The following is a 13,347-nucleotide window of genomic DNA, read 5'->3' as shown; positions in this document are numbered from 1 at the left end:
CTGGGACTAAAACTGGTGAAATTAAGATCACAGCAGTATTGAGAGAAGAATGATTTAACTCACTCAGATGATCTATCAATAGATTTGCTAATCCCATGTCTTCCCATGAAATCAACAAGCAATGAACCGAACACAAACCAGTTAAGACGCACCAGCACATACCGAATTGCACTGCTGCGTCATCAGAATGGCATGTTTCAAGAGAAATCAGGTTTGCTTTGCAGGTGGAAGTAAAAACGAGTCATTTTTTGTTGCAATGATGCCGGCTTTTATCAGAATGCTAAAAATAGTATTATCAGTACTCAGGAAGGGAGGCGGTCGGCTGCTTCGTGGCGTAACGGTAATCCTTATTGGCATGTGTTTAGCACAAAATCGACCTTTACCATGCCTTTGAACGTGACGCATTTATACAGAATTAGGGCAAGCCCAGTCCCTGAGAAGAAGAAATGCATGCCAAAGTCCACAACAATTCCAAGGAACAAACTCCTTGGTGTCCCCAGCCTACTTTTCAATTTTGACCTTTTGCGTTATTATGATAGATAGATAGATAGATATATATATAGAGAGAGCATGCTTCTCTAGCACACTTTATCTCTTCTGAAGACGCCGGGCACAAGGTAAGGAATCAAGCTATCGTTTTGTATACGTCCCAGGTTACCTATTTTTTTTTTAGAGATGCTAATTGCATATTTTATTTCCCTCAGAAAATATTAATATTTTGTTTTATTATAGTGCTTCAAACTGCAGCTTGTAACCACTGTCTATAATGCATTTTACAATACATAATTAAATTGTATTCAATTTACCGACTTGAAAGAAATGTAGATTAAGGCGGTCTTGCTGGGACCTAAACTCGCAACTCGCAATTCACTGTATGTCTCAGCAGGGAGGGCTTAATTCGATTAATCATGCTGCTACCTTTTAAATATAATCTGCGCTCTAGAAATTGAAATTCAATATCGATAATCAAATCAAAGTTTGGTCATGTTGACTTCGCACCTAGAATGCATGCATCACCGGTATTTCAAATGCTTCTTTTTAAAAGCGTCCTCATCCCACATAGAAGCACCTTTCTGTAGAAAAACAGGAACAGAACAGGAACTGCAAATGTAAAGACTGAGGGCAAAACAAATGTGCAAGCTTCGCATCTTGCTTATCTTGCAAAGGATAAAATGACGTGCATTTGAAAGTGGGAAGACTTTTACAGTTTTGCACCTCACTGGCAAATGGCATGATTTATGACTTGGTATTCGGCAGAAGCTCAAAAGCCTCTTTAATCTCAGTGCTCATAATGGGAGCTCCCAACTTTGTCGCAGTTCACTATTCAATGAGGGAAGTTTAATTCGGTGCACAAGACTTCAATTTTGCCAGGTAAGGGGCTGCTGGTAGAAGCAAAGAGATCTGTGTAGTGATCTAGAAACAGCCTGTCAATCGGATCGATGTCTGGTACAGTGTAGCTCTGTTTAGAATCAAAGATTGATTTAATGGTTCCCTGATTACTTTTCTCTTTAACTGATCACTCCAAGAAGCATCTTGCATGCTCGCTCTCTTTGTAGAATTGCTGAAAACAAGACTTCTGATTGACCAAATCTCTGGCAGTAAAAAGGTCTCTATGTCTCTGGCTTGCCGATGCCCGGTTAGCATTGGGCCCAGAAGTATACAACCTAAGGTCATCCCTGTGAGCTTGCTCCAGGTTTTGTTGTAGTACGGCAATTTCTTCCCATCTCGCTTTATTAATTTCGGTTGCAAAGAAGATCACTTCCTCTTCAAATGAAGGCCTTACATGCCACCCAACAGAAAAACTGCAGGCTAACTAAAATCCACCTGGGGTTGGAATCCCATACCACTCGTAATGCTTCACCATTAATATTATTGGTTAAGAGAATGGCCACCCCCCTGACCACCACATCAGCAGACGGGTAGAAGGCCTGATTTAGGCGTAGTTGGTTGCTTAGCAAAAACCTTCAAATACATTTCTTGGAGTAGTATTATTTGAGAGCTGGCTGATTTCAGCCATGATAATAAAGATCTAAACTTGCTGTGATTGTTAATTCCATTTGTATTACAGGAGACAACCCTCCTATTTTCCATTATCATCCCAGGAGTAGTCATAGCAATTTCTTCACCTTAGCTGCCCAAATGCCCACTAATAGCTCTGAATTTACAGCCGGTCTGTCACTACCTAGCCTTTACAGGTTGCCGAGGCAGACCGTGTAGCCACAGGCGTGACTTGTGGCACCCACAGCCATCTCCTAGAGGTGGCTTCCAAACAGGATGAAAAGGTTTTCAAGAGAATCAACATCAAAATGTTGCACCGCAACGAATGCAGCTCATAATTCAAAGCATCACAATCATACCTTCTTTGTTATGGGGGCTGGAATCAAGTTCTCAGGCTTAGAATCACAGAATATTTCCCCTAATTGACTAACAGAACATGGAGCTAGCCAAGTGAAGGACGGACCTATGCTCAAAATCACAAGGGTAGAGTTTGCTCAGGGCAAAGAATCAGCAATCCTCATGGATGCCATAGCGGATGACTCTCCGCTCTCAGAAGCATTATTCCCAGACCTCACTAAGGGCAAGGAACTTGGTGAGAGCACACTGGGATGAGCTCATGGAAGCTCCGGAAGGAAGAGAGAAGGGATCAAGTCAACTTACAAATAATTTTTCGGGGCAAAATTAACTCATCATATTTTTAGTAATTACCCAAACCTTTCTTCTTCATTCCCATTATTCCTCCTCCTATCCAGTTCTTTAAAGATGACCACAGATCTCTTCCAGGCTTGCCTGGTGGATGGCACAGCATGGGTCTAAAGCTTACATATTTCTCTTCTTGATAACAGAATTAGGTAAAAGATCAGGTGTCGACATTTTACATGGAAAATGCACTCTCCTCCATCCTGCTGCACTATCCCAAAAACGGTTAAAGCAGTGCTTACCTGCATTTAAGTTCCCAAAGAGAGTGAGCTAGTTTTACCTACCGCAGTCCTAAATTCCTCCAGTTTTGGAAAAGTAGCAAACATATGCATATGATCAGCCTCTCCGCTGCCACTCTGCTTACATTTTGAGTCTCCATTTCCCCTTATTTTTGCAAATTATTTCGGGGTCCAGTAGATTCATTGCAGGGCCAATAAGGTTGTTTTTCTTAGTGCAGCAGGTTTAACCACCAGATAAAGTTTAGATAAAGATACTTGCCATAACTCTTCAAGTGCCACATCCGACAAAGTATCAGTCCGTCACACCATATGGCACTTTTATTTTATCCTCCCCTGCCATCAGAAAATACTGATACCAGTGTGCCATTTCCTTATTTATGACCCTTTGATCTTAGAGATCTATTTACATTTGCGCAGATTCGGTCCCAGAAAAACCCTGACTCTTGAGCCATGTAATTACTTGATAAATTGTGAGGCGCTGCGCTTCTTGCCTTGGTGAACAACGCAGTGACTCGAAGACCCAGATAGCCACGGGGGCCGTCAGGAGACCGCCCCGCCCCTCCTGCTCACACCGGGGGTGATTAAATACTTCTTGCGTCTCGCTGCGCTTCTTGCCTTGGTGAACAACGCAGGCACTCGAAGACCCAGAGAGCCGCGGGGGCCGTCAGGAGACCGTCTGCCCCTCCTGCTCACACCGGGGGTGATTAAATACTCCTTGCGTCTCGCTTAGCTGGAGACGCTGCGCTTCTTGCCTTGGTGAACAACGCAGGGACTCGAAGACCCAGAAAGCCGCGGGGTCGTCAGGACACCGCCCGCCCCTCCTACTCACACCGGAAGTATTTTAGGACGCTCCGCTCTCCGCCACGCGGACGCGAGCAGAAGCGCGCCGGGCGATCCTGGGCCAAGGGCGGGCCTTTTTGAGCCCGTTAGAGGCCTGACGAGGTTGGGACGGGGCCATCCTCTTTCACCTGCTAATTAAGGTCAGTGCATCCAAATATTATTTGGCACCACGAAGGAGTAGTAACCGTATTAGTATCTATCTAGGAAGTGCCTCCTCTCTCAGACTCTGCTATGTTCACTACTAAGGAATCGAAGGGGAGGAAATCTAACACTAATGGCTCACTCATGGGTACCTTGGACCGTTTTATCACTAGGGCGTCATTTGTGCTGTCACGTGAAATAGAACTAACTGAAAAAAGGCTGTCTTTGGATTCCGCTTTCGATAAACGGTCATCTGTGGGCTCACTGTTGCACGCAGTGTCCCCAAATCTTCAATCTGGGATTGCTACTGGCCCAACATGAGCTAGCAGTGAGGCGGGAAGTATAACACAAGGCAGCAAAGATCAGTGCATCTTATCTGACAGCACAAATGCAATACCGACTAGCACAAGCACATCTCACCCTAACCTTGAAGATTCAGGTCCGTCAGATTCAAGGCCAAAAACGAGATCTAAACAGAACTCTAAGCCTGAGGCTACAAAGGCGGTAGTAGATCTGGGTGCCAACCCCTAAAAAACAAGAAAGTGAAGATTCAGAAAAGGAATACTGAGGTTGAGGGATCGAGCACAAGACTTTTAAATACCCCAGCCGCAAGTCCGCAGGCTATTCAACTGGCTACTGCCGTAACAAACTTCAGTGATGTGGACCCTACAGAGCTAGGAACTGCATTGGAACTTATTTTTACAAAAACTTGTCTTCCAATCTGTGACAGACTTACTCTGATCGAAAATAGACTTCTGCATTTAGAGTCACGGTCTAATTCTGCTCAGGAATGGGCAGTCGCACATGCTATAGGGGGCATTGGCACTTGTGTTGGGGAACAGCTAAATGGAAATGGAGAAGGCAACCCCAATAACCCACCCGTTAGTAATAGTAATAACATATCTGCTTTATCTCCTTTGGTGGTAAACCATAATCCCCCTGCAAATGCCATTCCACTACCTTTAAGGGAAAGTCATGTAGATAAGTGTAACGCTCTGCCCAGAAGGGGGGCGTTGGGAAGGGTGACAGGGTGTGTCGATCAACAACCTCAAGCTAGTAGAAGTACACTTGGGGATGGGCACATAAAAACCTTACCCTGTATTGATCTTCCCCCAGAGTCATGACCATATGTGGTGGTACTTGCAGGGGTTCCAGTCTTAAGCCAGGGGAAAAACGAGGAATATACAGAACTCAAAAACAAATGTATAGATTGGCTCAATCTTAACAGGCCTCTCCCCCTACAGGTCTCTGGTGAAATACTCTTTGTAAGACGAGTTGACTGGCTAGGGAAAAGACAAAAAAACATTGGGGGGGGGGGCTGTGTGATAATTAACTTCAGGAACATCTGTTCTGTGGATTACATTTGTAATGGGGCCCCGGTTCGGTCTGAAACACACATTCAACCCCTACATCTATCCTATTTTTATCCTGCTCCCCTACTGGGTCGTAAATGGAATAGAGGTGGGCAACCCTGGGGGGTCCAGAATATGTTACCCTACAGAGATCAAGAGGGGGCAATGAATTGGAAGGGTCTATATCCATCTACTCCTTTACTTTCATTGTTTCCTCAAAGCAATAGGTTCAGTATCTTGGACCAAGTGGATTAATGCCTTGCTAGCCAGCGGTCCACTCCCTTAACAACTAGTGATTTAGGCCCCCAAGTAGAGAGAGTGGGGAGCGATGTCGATGCTAATATTCTTTGCTTCCCAATTACTATACAACAAGAGGGTGTAGGGGGCGGGTATTTAACTAGGGTTAATGTGGGACAGATTATGGGGAGGGACTATGCGGCTGTAGAATCTGGTCCCCAATCTTCTGGGACACAAGAGGAGGCAGGAGATTCTACAGTTGGGTTGTTAATGGTAGGGGATAAAGAAAGAATGCAGCGATTACAAGGCCAATGTGTATCAGTGGGCTAGAAACTGGTGAATGACTATATCGTGGGGAACACAACCCAGTGAGAGAATCAGGCCCAACTACTATTATGGCAATGGATGGTAGTATTAAAATCCTGTCTTGGAACCTGGCAGGGATGAGAAATAAATGAACTTCGCCTGAGTGGGGTCTCTTTATAGAAAAACCTGATATTTGCCTGATGCAGGAGACGTGGGCAATGGAAGAGACCGTGATGGCAGGTTTTGCCACTTTTAATATTTTGGCCACAACACGGGGAAGGGGAAGACCCTCGGGAGGTCTAACCATAGGGGTGGGCACGCATCTGGGTGCTAAAGCGTCTCATATTACAACTAACTCACCCGACGTTCAATGTGTCCTTCTAAAGCTCCCAGACTCCACTCGGATAGCCTTACTTAACATCTATTCCAGGCCTATGAAGAGTGGGCAAGAATCTGGCACTATTGACACGCTAAGGTAGTTTGTCCTGACTCTTGATCCCACAGTAGCCCTATTAGTTGGTGGAGACTTTAATTGCCAATTCGAACCTCTCAGTAGCCTAGATACGGGAGGATTAGCAGATGAGGATCAGCATTGGCGCATCCCAGATCCGCAGATTCCACCGGCTAGAGCATGGACCCCGCTAGCTCTTCAAATCAAATCGATCTCCCTTACAGCGTCCCTGCCGGCGTGTAATGGGAGGGTAGAACCTGTTAGACCGGGCTTATCAACCTTCAGCAGAGTAGGCCAAAACTCCATTATTGACTACATATTGGTCGAACCCTGACATTGGGATAAGATCCTGGATTTCAGGGTACATCCAAGGCAAGATAGTGCCCATAATGCCCTTGTTCTGACATTGAAGCCTGGGAGTTTTGGGCTGTCCAACCCCCCCCCCCCCCCTTCCCCCCTGAGCCTAATGCAGCTCAACAGCCCCTCCTGTTAACTAATAACAGGAGGAGAGTTAAATGGTCCCACCTGCAGGGTTCTCCAACTACACTTGCAGGTATCTACCAGCTGGCATTACCGCAGCTGATAGAAATGGGGGAGATGGGAGAGAAGGTTCCCGACCGAGACTCTCATGTCAGGACCTTGTAAATTCACAAGCAGATGGTTGCTAAATTGTCTGATGTGTTTTACCTCTATGGTAGTAATAAGTTAAGTCCAGTTTTAACTCATCCCTGGTATGATGCACCCTGTCGGAAAGCAATAAAAGATCTGCTAACCGCAATAAAAGAAAAGGATAAAACCGGCATTAAACATTGTCGGATCAACTACAAACAGGTTATCGATAGGGCAAAGAAAGACTGGGAGGAGAATTGATGGGAAGAACTAAGATCAGCATTTTCACGCAAGGACTCCAAGGCATTCTGGGCCATTGTTAGCTTTGGGACGCGTGAGGGCGGACCAGTGCCTGTATCGAACATTGCACCTGTGGTCTGGGAAGCCCACTTTGGAGCACTCTACACTAATCCTGTTGAAGAGGCACCTTTGTTCCTTACTCGCGGACCCCTCCATGTGCATCGATTGGAGGGGCCCGTGGATACAGTACTGGGCGAGCCCGAAGAGACCACCGGCTCTCTGCCCCGGGACCCCTCCATGAGTATCGATTGGAGGGGCCCTTGGACACTGAGTTGGGTTGTAGCGGCCCCCCTGCTTGCTTCACCAAGAGCCCTCCAGGAGTATCGACTGGATGGGCCTTTGGACATCACGCTTATTGAGATTGAGACTGCAATAGCTAAACTTTTACCTAACAAGGCGCCTGGCCTAGATAAGTTGCCTGGGGACCTATTTCGGTTTCAACCGAAAATCTGGGCACCATATTTGGTGGTTCTATTTAATTCAATATTGAAGGGGATGGACCCGCCAGAAACCTGGCTCGGAGCAGAGATAGTCCCTATCCACAAAAAAGGTTGCCCCCTTACTCCCTCTAATTATAGGCCCATCAGCTTGATAGATACTACGCAAAAACTGATGTGCAGGATTATTTTAGATAGAATTCAGGGGTGGATAGAGGAAAATGATATTTTGAGTACTCTCCAGGCTGGGTTCAGGATGGGTATTTCTACCTTAGATTAAATGTTCAGGCTCCAGGTATTATTTTGGAAAACGGTGAGAGTGGAGGGTGGCAGCCTCTACCTCATCTTTGTTGACCTGAGGGCCACTTTTGATTTAGTGCCGAGGGAAAAATTGTGGAGAGTACTAATGGATCTAAGCCTACCCACCTACTTATTGGATGTCTTGAATAGACTCCACGCGGATAACTATGCCCGAGTTAGGTGTGGGAGACATGGTGAATTATCGGATTGTTTCCTTGTGAAGAAGGGGGTGCGCCAGGGCTGTGTCCTGGCCCCAACCTTATTTTGTCTCTACATAAATGGCCTAGTAGACCATCTGCTCAGAGTTAAGGACAACGATGTACCAAGGCTAGCTTCCGGACGGGTGCCCGCTTTGATGTTTGCGGATGACACCTTGTTGTTGTCCAAAACATCATCGGGCATCCAACGCACCCTGGACGGTTTTGCAGCATTATGCACATTGCATGGGTTGGAGATAAACTTGGATAAGACTACGTTTATGATTTTTAATCCCCCTAAACAGACCCGTCTAAACCCACTTTTGAATGGTACTCCTCTGGAAAGAGTCAAGACTTTCGAATACCTAGGTATTACTCTAAAGGAAAATTACGATTGGGGTTTTCAGACAGCAAAGGCGGCCCTTAGGTTATCCCAAGTGGTGGGTGGAATCGGTAAAGTACAGAGAACTTCCAATTTTAAGCCAGCGGCTCCGGTCGTTGAAATTTATCGACTCCAGGCCAGATCGGCTTCTATGAACGGGGCAGAACTATGGGGACACCAACGAATACCTAGCCTCATGAAGGTTGAACATACCTTCATGCGGAACCTATTGGGTCTTCCAGTCAGTACACCACTTATCCCCTTGCATATGGACCTGGGGCTGGATCCTATAGAGGAGGCAGTAGCAGCACAGCCAATGCTATACTGGAAGAGACTATGATCAGTGCCTGAACTGATTTCTTACAGAGAAGAATTTACAGAGGTGTGGGCCCTTTTAAAAACAAAGAATATCCCGTGGCTTTTACATATCAGGGCACTTAGCAATCGGATTGGCCTACCTGAGTTGTGGGACAATCCAGAAGAAAGTTGCCTAGGGATAACTAAGGCAGACCTGTTACGTCTTCTAAGGTACCACAACTCATTAGCTTTACATAGGTGCACAACTGTGGGAAGACTGACGGTAGAGTTCCTCCAAGTAAAGACTGAATCTAAAAAGGAGGATTTTTTGGATGCAATTTATCCCCCACTTGTGAGGAAACTATACATGCAGTTTAGGATCGGTAGTCTTCACTTAGGGCATTTACCTGTAAATGGGATAACACAGAGAATATTGTATGCCTGGCATGCAATTATAAGCGGGCGGATGTATTCCACGTTTTCTTCTTTTGCTCTGCCTATCAGCTAACAAGGAAATGTTGGTTGATTCCGCTCTGTAGGAACCTAGGTTTTAGACAATGTGCCCAAGCCTGTAGAGTTTTAAGGTACGACACCCACCCCCCTACCATTTTTGCTGTCTCACGGTTCCTATTTGGTATGTGGCGCAGACGGACAAGTTTACTAAATATTCATGATTACTTTTATATTTTATTTTTGCATATATTGATAACTGTTTAATCTTTTTATATCTAAAATGTTATTGCTATTTATTGTTTTATGTATTACGTGCTTGTTTGTATGTATTTTATTTGTACTTTTATGGTCTGTGGTGACCGAAATAAAGTTACCAATGAATGAATGAAATTGTAAACCTTTAAAGGGCCCCATCTGTCTTGTTATTCCAAAAGCTGCAAGTCAACCTCTGCCCATCATCCTCCAGCTGCCCCATCTGAGGACATCACTCTGTTTCATAGACATAGTAAGACTGTCGAGCAGACACTCTGGAGTTCCTGGGGAATCCCATATGAGGGCCAACATGCTTTAGTAGGCAATACCCAAAAGTGATCTAACCTCATACCAAGTTCTTGCTGCTGCCTGTAGGCATTTCAATTTGACCTTTTTGAAAAATGTTGGTGCCCCAAATTTGCAAGAGAAGTCTTCTTCAGGCAACTCCACCAGCATAGCCCTAAACGTTATCCCTAAGAAGGTCCCATCTGGATGCAGAAGAAGCATTCTATTGTTTTTTAGAAGAGTTGCACAACAGTAAAGTTGTAGGTTTGGGATGTCTTATCGTCCTGCTCCTGCTTTCCTCTTCAATTTATTCCAGGAAAGACTCATAGCCCAAATAAATGATGTAGTTTTCCCTTGGAGTTTCAGGAAACATAACGGAAAGTTATTAACAGAAAGGTAAGCTTGGGTAAAACTGACATTTTCACAAAGTTGATCGGCCCATATATAGAGAGCGGGAGCTTTTGCCATCTTTTTATTACCCCTCTTATCTCACAGGCCCCTTTATCAAGATTTACTGCTGCAGTTTTCCTTATATTTTCGGTTATTATTACCCCAATAATCTCATTTCAGTATCACTTATTATTTCCCAGCTACTCTGGTTCAAAGTTATTATTTCTGTTTTCTCTTCATTAATCCCATATCACGCAAACCTACCAACATTTCTTGCCTCTGTCATAAGATGTGGCAAAGCGGACATTATATCTTAATTATGAACCATTAAATTATCAGCACATAAAGAGATTTTCCTTGCATGTGCACCAACTTCAAAGAGTTTTATCCCTTCATTCAATCTTAAACTTTGAGCAAAAGGTTCAATATAAAACTCAAACAGTATGGGGGATAGCAGGCCGCCTTGCTCCATCCCCTTTTTTATTACTGCTGATGATAAATTATAATTTACCAGGATCCTAGCATTTGGGGCCATATAGATCTTAAACAATGAATCTATCAAACGTTTACCTATTTTGGAGGGTTCTAAAATAATCATGAGATATTTTCAATTAACACGATCGAAGGCCTTAGTGACATCCAAGTTGAGCCCCTAAATTTCAGCTAAATCTATTGATTCTATCAGGGTACTGTTAGGTTCTCTCATGTTTCTCCCAGGTTAAAAGCCATTTTAATCCTGAAGTATCAGATGCCCGACTACTTTATTCAAATGAGCTTCTAGGATACTGGTAACAATTTTATTGTCAGAATTGAGCAGCGAGATTGGGCAATTAAATTAACACTGTAAGAGATTCTTACCGGGCTTTGGAATTAGTTACATTACTACTTCATTGCCTGTCTCTGGAACTGACATACCATTTATCAAAATCCCCCTCTCGCTCCTCATACAATAGCTATCGCTCAGAAATACAGCATATTCGCTTCCCTTCCTCCTATTATTCCCCAGGCTCCTCTCCCTACCACCCTCCCCTTCAACTCTGCCGCCTCTATGTCTATCAAGCCAAGTTCCTCTGGTATGCGCTCTATCTCACTAGTGTACCTTAATACCCGTTCCCTCCCGAAACATCAACTCGATGTATTCCAACTTCTCGAGGGTGGCAATATTGACATCTTGCTCCTCGTTGAAACTTGGCTCCATGCGGACTCCTATCCTGACATCTTGGCCGCTATACCCTCGGGCTATTATATTCTTCATTCTAACAGGACTTCTGATAGACCTGGCGGTGGAGTTGCTGCCATCATTCGCTCCAACCTACAATTCACTTCCCTAACAACCACCCCCATATTGAACTCTGATACTCTTATGCTGAAATTCACTTCTCCCAAATACCCTTTCATTTGTGTTTTAGTGTATTGTCCCCCTGTTAACATGCCCTCCTTCCCATCCTTGTTTAGCGATTTAATCTCGCAGCTGACCATTAACTCCGCTAGGATTTTGATCATCGGCGATTTTAATTACTGGCCACTAGACCCCCTTGAATCCTCTCTCTCACTCGAATTCTCTGGTTTGCTACTTGGCTTAAATCTCTCACAACATATCTCTGTTGCTACCCACAACAAGGGTCATACCTTGGACCAGGTTTGGACCACCAATCTGGATATCACTTCCCCTTTGGTTTATCCCTGCACTTGGTCCGACCATTTTTTTATTTCTTTTTCCCTAAAACTTTCAGTACCCACCCGCCCCCCACCAGTCTCCAACTTTTCGGCACGTAATTGGAAGCACGCCGATATGTCCCTCCTCCATTCGACCCTTGCTTCCACACTCCCCCCTAACCACCCTGACTTGAATTCTCAAGCAGCCATATTGGACCAATGGCTGTCTCAAGCCAGTGACGTGGTCGCTCCCGTTAAAATCATCAAATCTAAACGACCTCACGACGCTCAGCGCTGGTTTAATGACCAACTGAAGGCCAACAAACTCCTTCTTAGACAGGCTGAGCGCCATTGGAGGCGTAATTATGATCCTTTATTAAAGTCTACTTACATGGATCTATTAAAATCTTACAAAAAATCTATTATTTTGGCCAAATCCTCCCATTATTCCCAGAAAGTCATTAATTCTGCATCCAAAACAAAAGAAATTTTTTCAATCGTAGCTGAACTTTCCCTACCCGACCGTGTTACACCTCAGCCTCAACCTTCACAAGCCCTGTGTGACTCCCTTAATTCTTTTTTTATTGATAAGATTTCCACGATTAAAAACAATATCCCCCCTACCACCATGTCACAGGCTAGCGCCCTTCCTTCTTCGAACCCTCATTCCCTGCATGAATTCCCTCCTATCTCCTTGGATATCTTTCATTCATTACTCCAGGCTGTCAGCTCGGGCTCCCCCAAGGACTGTTGCCCTCCTCAAATCCTAAGAGACGCCTTTATGGCTTGCCCTGGCCCTCCTCTTGACCTTTTAAATCGCTCACTCTCTACAGGCTCTGTCCCCAATGCTTTCAAAAGCGCTGTGGTAGTACCTATTTAAAAAAAAAACGGTTCTGACCCTGCAGTCCTGGGTAACTATCGACCTATTTCCCTCCTCCCCTATCTGGGGAAGGTCTTGGAAACCTACGTCACCCGCTGCCTGAGTACTTTCATCGAGGAAACTCCCTTCCTCGATGATCAACAGGCTGGTTTCAGACCGTCCCATTCTACGGAGGCAGTGGTGGTAGCGGTCATGGACACGCTGAGACAGGGGGCTGATAAGAACGTGGCCCAGGCCCTAGTGCTACTTGATCTCTCGGCCGCTTTCGACACGGTCGACCATGACATCTTGGTCGACCGTGTCAGAAATGCTGGCATCTCGGGCCTGACCCTGTCTTGGATTGTGTCCTTTCTCCAACTCCGCTCCCAATCGGTACACCTGTCTTCCTTCTCTGCCCCCCCGTATTTCACTTTCCTGCGGTGTTCCCCAGGGTTCTGCTCTGTCCCCTCTTTTGTTTAATCTTTATATGCAGCCCCTCCTGGTCTCTCTTCGTCACTCCTCTGTCACCACTTTTAATTATGCAGATGATCTGCAACTTATTTTTCCCATTGACCCCTCCCCTCTCTCCTGCTCCAATTTCCAAACCACAATGCTTACCATCTACGAGTGGATGAACTTCAGCCAGCTGAAGCTCAATCCTAGCAAG

General features: G+C 45.1%; 1 protein-coding gene across 1 annotated transcript in view; it reads left to right on the top strand.

Moving 5' to 3' along the window:
• Positions 1 to 435: 435 nt before the first annotated feature.
• The window catches only part of LOC147688735 (uncharacterized), a 149,229-nt gene continuing 136,317 nt past the window's right edge, over positions 436 to 13,347 (top strand). The window contains exon 1 of the mRNA XM_086941607.1: positions 436 to 617. The gene's annotated coding sequence lies outside the window, so the exon portion shown is untranslated. The remainder of the gene's footprint in view (positions 618 to 13,347) is intronic.

The sequence above is a fragment of the Lissotriton vulgaris genome, chromosome 10, assembly GCF_964263255.1.
Source record: "Lissotriton vulgaris chromosome 10, aLisVul1.2, whole genome shotgun sequence".
NCBI lineage: Eukaryota > Metazoa > Chordata > Amphibia > Caudata > Salamandridae > Lissotriton > Lissotriton vulgaris.
The sequence above is the reverse complement of the archived record's forward strand: the minus strand, read 5'-3'. Positions and strand labels throughout refer to the sequence as shown.